The sequence below is a fragment of the Echinops telfairi genome, unplaced genomic scaffold, assembly GCF_000313985.2.
Source record: "Echinops telfairi isolate 266 unplaced genomic scaffold, ASM31398v2 ScPeMD7_7468;HRSCAF=8506_2, whole genome shotgun sequence".
In the NCBI taxonomy this organism is placed as follows: domain Eukaryota; kingdom Metazoa; phylum Chordata; class Mammalia; order Afrosoricida; family Tenrecidae; genus Echinops; species Echinops telfairi.
Window position 1 is genome coordinate 3,418,398 of NW_022111371.1, and position 8,457 is coordinate 3,426,854.

The 8,457-nt window shown below is 41.6% G+C and overlaps 2 pseudogenes; one reads left to right on the forward strand and one right to left on the reverse strand.

The window, feature by feature from the left end:
* Positions 1-2,465: 2,465 nt before the first annotated feature.
* LOC101646372 lies at positions 2,466-3,511 on the reverse strand (annotated as a pseudogene).
* A 2,993-nt stretch (positions 3,512-6,504) lies between these two features.
* Positions 6,505-7,303, forward strand: LOC101646055 (annotated as a pseudogene).
* The last annotated feature ends 1,154 nt before the right edge of the window (positions 7,304-8,457 follow it).

The window sequence follows — 8,457 nt, forward strand, 5'->3', positions numbered from 1 at the left end:
GAAACACTGCCCAGTCTGGCTCCATACGCACAATCATTCTTATGTCCAAGCCCACTGTTGCCGCCTCTGTGACGATCCATCATGGAGGGGGTATTCTTCTTTTCACTGCCCCTCTACTTTACCAAGCATGATGTCCTTCTCAAGGGATTGGTCACTTTTGATAACAGGTGGAAAGTACATGAGATAAAGTGTCCCCATCTTTGCCTCTAAGAAGCATCCAGTTGTACTTCTTTTAAAATAGCTTTGTTTGCTCTTTTGTCAGTCCATGGTGCATTCAATACACTTGGCCAGCACCATAGTTCAAGTACATGGATTCTTCTTCAGTCCTCCTTATTCAATGTCCAAGTTTCACGTGAATGTAAGGTCCTTGGAAATGCCATGATTTGGCTCAGGTTAACCTTAGTCTCGAATTATCTTTCTTGCTTTTCAACGTCTTACAGAGGATGTAATCAACTGATCTCTTGACTGCTACTTCAGTGAGCATTGATTGTGGGTTTTAGCAAGATGAAATCCTTGACAAAATCAATTTCTCGTTTATCATGTTACCTCTTGGTCCAGCTGTGAGGAATTTGGTTTTCTCTACATTTATCTGTAATCGCTACTGAAAGCTGCAATCCTTGATCTTCATCAGAAAGTTCTCCCGGTCCTCCTCACTGTCAGCAAGCGAGGTTGTGTCATCTGCCTATCTCAGGTTGTTCATAACCCTTCTTCCATCCCTGATGTTACATACTTCTTCATACAGTCCAGTTTCTTTGATTCTTTGCCCAGCACACAGATCGAATTAATATCATGCGAAGATACAAGCCTGAAGCAGACATTTCCTGGTTTTAAACCAGGCAGTCTGTCTTTGCTTTGTTTACATAACTGCCTTTTGATCCATGTGCAAGTTCCCCATGAGCACAATGAATTGTTTGGGAATTCCACTTCTCAAATCTATACATAGTTTGCTATACTCCATACTATTTAATGCTTTGACATAGTCAATAAAACATAAGTGAACATCTTTCTGGTATTCTCTGCATTCAACCAAGATCCATTTGAGAATGGCAATGATACCCTGTCCTCTTCTGAATCTGGCCTGAACCTCTGGCAGCTCCCAGTAAAAGTACTGCTGCAACCATTGTGGGGTATGGCCAGAAAATGTTTACTTGCTTTTAATATTAATATCATTATATAATTTGAGCATTCTGTTAGGTCACCTTTCTTGGAAAGTAGTACAAATATGGATCTCTTCTAGTTAGTTAGCCAAATAGCTGTCTTCCAAATTCCCAGTGCTTTTTTCAGATTTTTAAAACATTTGAAACATTTCAGTTCAACATTCTAGCAATTGATATTTGATCAATTCCTAGAGCCTTGTTTTAGCTCATGTTTCATTGTATCTTGAACTTCTTCCTTCGCCATCCTAGTTCATGGTGCCTCCAGAAATCATGAGTTGTTGACTAGTTCTTATAGGTATAATGACTCGTGCATTCTTCTCTCTTCTTTGGATGCTTCCTGCATCATTCAATATTTGGTCCACAAAGTCTTTCACTATTGCAACTCCAGGCATGAATTTATTCTTGAGTTCTTTCACTTCAAGATATACTGACCTTGTTCTTTTTTCTTGATTTTCTAACTCTAGGTCTTTCCATATTTTATTAAGTTTCTTTTTTCTTTTTGAGGTGCCCTTTGAAATTTTATGTTCAGCTCTTTGACTTCATCATTTCTTTCATTGGCTTATCTAACTTAAGACTAAGAGAAAACCTCAGATTCTCTTCTTCTTTTTGAGGTTTCTAAAAGTTTATCCATTATATGTGTGTGTGTGTGTGTGTGACAAAATAAGGTTAGAAAGCCCCACAGCTTGTACATCTATCTCAACAACATCACCACAGCCAACAGTCTCACTAACTCAATTCCTTGTATTTTAAGGGGAAAGGGGGGGGTCTTCTGTAAATCGTAGGATTTCCTTTTAGAATTATTCTGCTGAAAACCCACCGTTACCCAATTCTAGTCTGACAGTGTACTCTGGAATTTCACACTTTTCTGAATGTCAGCTTCCTGACATGAAAATCTCTCCAAATGTGTTTATGAAGGTAAATGTACAGCTGTTTTATCAAGACAAGCTATTTCAAACAAAATCAAAATATCCTTCGCATAGCCAATATTGAGGTGTGTTACAAGTGCCAGAATAAAACAAGGAATCTTGGAGATGGCGAGCCCATTACCAAAATGTGTTAATGGAGACAGTAGTTGCCTTTCCACTGGAGGCAAGGGGAGAGAGCTGGAGCTATGGAGAGTTGGCTCCCACGCTGCAGAAGCCAGTGAGAATGCCGGGGGGTCCTGGACTGGCCCTCCGCTTTTCAGACCAGGGGAAAGGAGCTGGCCCCTTTGGCATCTAGAGCCTTTCACATCCATCAAAGCCCCATTTTGTTTAGCTGGAGTCCCTCCGAGCACTCTTCTGGAAAACCTTAACTCTAAAACCATGGTCACACCTCTTGGAGTTTTGTGACTATCCGTACTCTCAAAATGTGTTCACATGAGCCACACACACAGGCCTCTTTTGTTTGGACTCCAGTCTAAGCTTCAAACGGGATGGGTGGAGTGGGCAGGGTTACGTTCTGCTGGAGGTCAGAGAGCCCACCACCCCCATCCCTACACCCTCCGAGTCCTTCTTTGATTGCAGGATCTGGTCCTCACCATTTAGAGGTGCAGGCCAGTGGTGCTCCAGCAGTCTGGCCATCCGGAAGAGCTCTCTGTCCTGCAACAGGTGCTGCACCTGCTGTACCATGGATTTATGAGCTTTTTCTGAAATGAAGGTTGGATGCTGTGCTCCTGGTCAAAAACACGAACTCTCCTTTCAGAGATATAGCTACTAACTTATTCATACTGATGTCTTTCCGTCAAACTCCATGCTGTAGACACCATTTTTATGTTCATGTCCCATCTTAATGACCCATTTTGGAGGCCAAGCAGTTTCATGTCCCCATTGTCGTAGCCAGCACACATAACACGCTCCTCTTGATGGTGAGAGTTGCCAGGAGCCACAATCCAACAGTCTCTTGTGTTCTCCTTGCACAGGTTCCATATGGGCAGCAGGATCATCTTTTTGCCTCAGGTCACATCCCTTGACAGTTGCCTCTCAAATTCCAGTCACTATTTTAGGTGATTCTCTCCCAAATCCTGGTCTACATACACCATCTATAGATTAATAATTAATTTCTTTATGGCCCTTCACAGAATACACTGGGGTCTCTGGGAGTTCCAGATTCCATATATGAAGGTTTCCAGTAGTAGCTAAGTATCTGTGCTGTAAAGATGTTGCAACCAATGGTTCCCATTTAATGGGCGTAGCCATTTCAATCGCCCAGAGCAGCTTCAATTCCCAATGCTGTGTCTCAAACAACTGAATGGCCCCAGTGTCCCTAGGGAATTTACCCATGATCACAATTTTGCCACTGCATGACCCCCATTTACAGTCAAACACTGTGTGGTTGAGGGTATGGGTCATAATCTGAGGTTTCTCGATGTGATGCAGTAGTTTTCACTTCTGGCAACTGCTAGACCCTGGCTAAGAATTAACCTCAAAATTAGACTATAAACATTAACCTCAAATTCTCTTCTGACATCCACTTTGAACTTTCTTTCCTGTTTTTTTAAATCATTTTATTGGGGGGCGGGTCTTACAGCTCCTCGAACATTCCATATATCAGTTGTATCAAGCATATTTGTACATATGTTTTCATCATCATTTCTAAAACATTTTCTTTCTACTTGAGCCCTTGGTATAAGCACCTCTTCCCCCCCTCCCCCCTCTCCTGAATCCTTGATCAATTATATACTATGACCATACCCTTTATTCATAAGTGACATGGTTGCTGTCTTCCTACAGTTCTCCAGTCTTTGATCATGAGTTTTTAATGCACCAAATCTGTTTTTGAGATCTGGAAATTCAGGTGGCCTCCTTTGGTTCTCATGGACTTGTTTTAAGGTTCTTCACTTTCAACCTGAACTTATATATGAGCAATTGGTGGTCTGGTCCAGAGTCAATTCCAGGCCTGATTTTAGTTGCTGATATTAAGCTGATTCATTGTCTTTTCCCACGGATGTATTCGATTTGATTTCTGTGTATTCTATTTGAAGAAGTCCAAGTGTATACGTAGTCACTTATTTGTTGTTGACAAACATATCTCCTATGAGCAAGTGGTTGGACTTCCAATAGCCTATTGTGCAATTTCCACGTTTCAATCTATCACCAAATCTTTATTTTCCAGAAACATTTCCCGCCTCCTTGCTTCCAGCTTTCTGGTCCAATAGCCAATATTTATCAGTGCAGTTTGATCAATTTCAGACTGAAGATATGGGTGTAATTCTTCAATTTCTGCATCATTAGCTTTAGTGGTTGGTTTATAAATTTGAATAATAGTTGTATTTATTGGATCTTTTGAAGTTGGATAGGATCCCATCACAGATAGTATTGTACTTTATCATAGATCATGAAATGTCCATTTTGATGAAGGTATGCCATTCCTTTTTATTGTGCCATCCCGCATAATAAACCATATGTTTTTCTGCTTTAAAATGGCCCATACCAGCCCATTCAGCTTACTCATGCCCAGGACTATCAATCTCCATGTGTTCTATTTTGGTTTTTATGATGTCCAATTTTCCTCAGCTTCATACTCCCTGCATTCCAAGTGTCAATTATTAGTTGATATTTGTAGCTTTTTCTTCTCATTTTGAGTCATGCCCCATCAGCAAATGAAGGCTTTACCCCCCATAGGCTTTCTTCCATTCATGTCATTATGGTCAAATCTGCTTTGAGAAGGCAGTTCTCCCTCAATTGTATGTTTTGTGCCTTCTGACCTGAGAGGCTCATCTTCTGGCATTGTCTCAATAATGTGCTTCCATTCTTTAGGCATTCAGTATCTAATAATATTCAGATGTCATACATAATCTTTTCGGGGCTGATTCCTCTTAAATTGACAGCCAGTTCCTTCTGTGTAGTCTGTTCTTAATCTGGAAGCTACTGCTGAAATGGATTCACTTCACGGGACCTTGCTGGCATTTGAAGTACCAGTGCCATACCTTCCAGCCTCACAGCAACACACAAAATTGCCACAGGGAGACAAATTCACAGACAAGTGGTGGCACTACCAGTAACAAACCAAAGAACCAAGTTCACTGCCATGGAGTTGATTCTGACTCACAGTCACTCTGTGGGACAGAATAGATTGCCTTTGTGGATTCCTGAAGCTCTTTACAGAAGCAGAATGCCTAACTTTTCTCCTATAGATCAACTGGGAGGTTCAACCTAATGACCTTGCAGTTAGCAGCCCAACTCATAACTCATTATGCATCTAGGATACCACAGAAAGAGCCTTTGATTAAGATTAGGCCATAGACTCCAAGGCAGGCAGGGCAATAGGAGAGCTTTATGGTGGATGTGGGGGAAAGGAAGGTTCTCCAGGTTTGCTCTGCTTGGAAACTGTGTACGATGACTAACAGAAAGCAGGGCATATACTGTGTTGGATTTGCACAGCACATTGACCTCTTTATGATTGATCTTAAATTGGAAGGAGATGTAAAAATTATAGGTGACAATCACTGTCCAAATTCTAACCTCTCTGAGGCAATTGTAGAAGAGTTTGTTTGGTTTCTGATCTGGGGGCACTAGAGCTGAAAGGTCACTTCTGTGATGATATATGGTTTGGCCATCATTCATTTTCATAACCAGCCTCTAGCTGGAATAAATCTACAGGATCACTTCCTGACACCATTACACCCAGAAGTAGTTTCAGCGTCCTACTTTTGAGTGGTTCCTGGATTTCAAGAATGTCCTGGTGGTAAAATAGAGCACTATTAATAAGTCCATGTTCCAGTTTTGATAGTTATGTATGGAAATACAATTTTCAAGGACTTACTATTGAGTTCAAGTTCACCAATAGTCACTCAATGAACCCTTCTGTGTTAGATTTGCCTCTGGATTCCAACCAGTGAGATTGAACTTTGAGTGGCTGAGTTGGTTTTATTGTTGTTGTTAGCTACCAAAAGTTGGCTTTGACTTATGGGGATGTTATGCATAACGCAACAAAAGATGGCCCAACTGATGGCTGTTCATGATAATTGGCATGTACGATGCCATTGTTTTAGCCACTGTATCAATCCATTTCTCCAAGGGCTTCTCTGTACTTTATTTAACAGCTTTATTGGCATGTAATTCTCATATCATAGGATTCAACAGTTTAAATATACTAAAAAGCATTGTGCAATCATCAGCACAATCAATTTTAGAACATTTTATTCTTTTTCATTCTATTTTTTTTACCTCCCCATTTGCCCTCAACTTCTATGACCATAGCAATCCAGTTACTCTCTCCATAGGTTTACCTATTCTAGATTTTATATAAAGAAACACATGAAATAACATAAAGCAAAATAAATAAAGTAAAAAAAAACCCAACAACAATAACAAAATAAAATTATTTTAAAAACCCAGTTTAGCCTTTTTGCTCTCTGCACGACACCATGGTGGTTGGCAAGAACAAGCGCCTTACAAAAGGTGGCAAGAAAGGAGCTAAGAAGAAAGTGGTGGATCCATTTGCTAAGAAAGACTTGTATGATGTGAAAGCACCAGCTATGTGTGATATAATATTGAGAAAACACTAGTCACCAGGCCTCAAGGAACCAACATTGCATCTGATGGCCTCAAGGGTGGAGTTTTTGAAGTGAGCCTTGCTGATCTGCAAAACGATGAGGTTGCCTTTAGGAAATTTAAGTTGATGACTGAGGATGTTCAAGGCAAAAACTGCCTGACCAACTTCCATGGCATGGACCTTACGCGGGACAAGATGTGCTCCACGGTCAAGAAATGGCAGACCATGATTGAAGCTCATGTTGATGTCAAGACTACCGATGGGTATCTACTTCATCTGTTCTGTGTTGGTTTTACTAAAAAACGCAATAATCAGATTCGGAAGACCTCTTATGCTCAGCACCAGCAGGTCTGCCAAATCCAAAAGAAAATGATGGAAATCATGACCCGAGAGGTGCAGACAAAGGACATGAAAGAAGTGGTCAATAAATTGATTCCAGACAGCACTGGGAAAGACAATGAAAAGGCTTGCCAGTCTATTTATCCTCTCCATGATGTGTTTGTCAGAAAAGTAAAGATGCTGAAAAAGCCCAAGTTTGAATTGAGAAGACTCATGGAGCTTCATGGTGAAGGTGGCAGTTCTGGAAAAACTACTGGTGATGAGACAGGTGCAAAAGTGGAACGAGCTGATGGCTCTGAGCCACCAGTTCAAGAATCTGTTTAAAATTCAGACTTAATGTTGACAAATAAAAGATCTCATAGTGAAAAAAACACCAGTTTAAAAAACAACAGAAAATAATGAAAACTGAAACAATATTAAAATAGATCAAAAGGACCAACAAAGAACAAGGAGTTAATTTTAAACTAGCTCCATCTACATCAGTCCCTGCTCCTTTGCACTGTGTCTGATAGCAAGGCTGTTCACATCCGTGCTTAATGGTCAGAGGTGATTCACTGGAGACGTATTCTAGGTGGAGGCCCTGCAGATGAATTTGGGGCTTTCCCCATCAACTACAGACTTCTGCAAAGTGGGTGCTCAGAATTTATACTCTAATATTGTTTGTTCCTCTGGTCTTGAATTTTACTCTTTATGATCCTTTGATCACAAAACCGAATTTTCTTCTTCCATGTGGACTGAGCTCTTACCTCACTTATATGGCTGCTTGCTTGAACACAACCTCCAAGAGCTTCCCTTGACGTTCCTGACCATAAAAATCACCATGTCTTTTTTTGAGGGCACTAACTCACACACAGGGAGGGTGCTGATTGTGTCTCCACAGGGAAAGAGGGATCAGACTTCAACCTGGAGTTCCAAGACAAGAACGCAACACATTGACATGAAGCAAGGAACCTACAGAGAGGCCTGAGGGGCTGGCCCCCTTACCAAGTAAGTGGACAGCACCACCCTCCCCAACAGAAGAATTCACTTCAGAGGACAGCACTGAAGCTACAGTTCAAGAAGAGGGACTTGTCTGATTAAAGCACACAGGAGCCAATGAGTGGGGAAAGGGGGGGTGGGGGGGATATAGTGAAGCACATCCTGGCTCACCAAGCACTGAGGACGATGTTCCTGCTCAGAACAGCAATGCACAGAGATGACCACAGGGCCAGCCTCACTACAGGACACAGTGTTCCTCATTGACCCATAGCACCACTGGGGACAACACTAGAGACACACGGTGGGAATTGTGCCTGTCATGAGCTCACTATGCTGAAGCCAGCCTCTGGGGGCATGCAGCAGAGCAGCATGGGGAGCAGAGCAACGAAGTCCCCAGGGATAGATGTGGTGCCAGGGCATGGCACCCAATCAGACTCGACTGGAAAGCACTGGTGAAGGACAACAAATAGACCCTGAACTATTTATACGGTTTTTTTGTGTTGTTGTT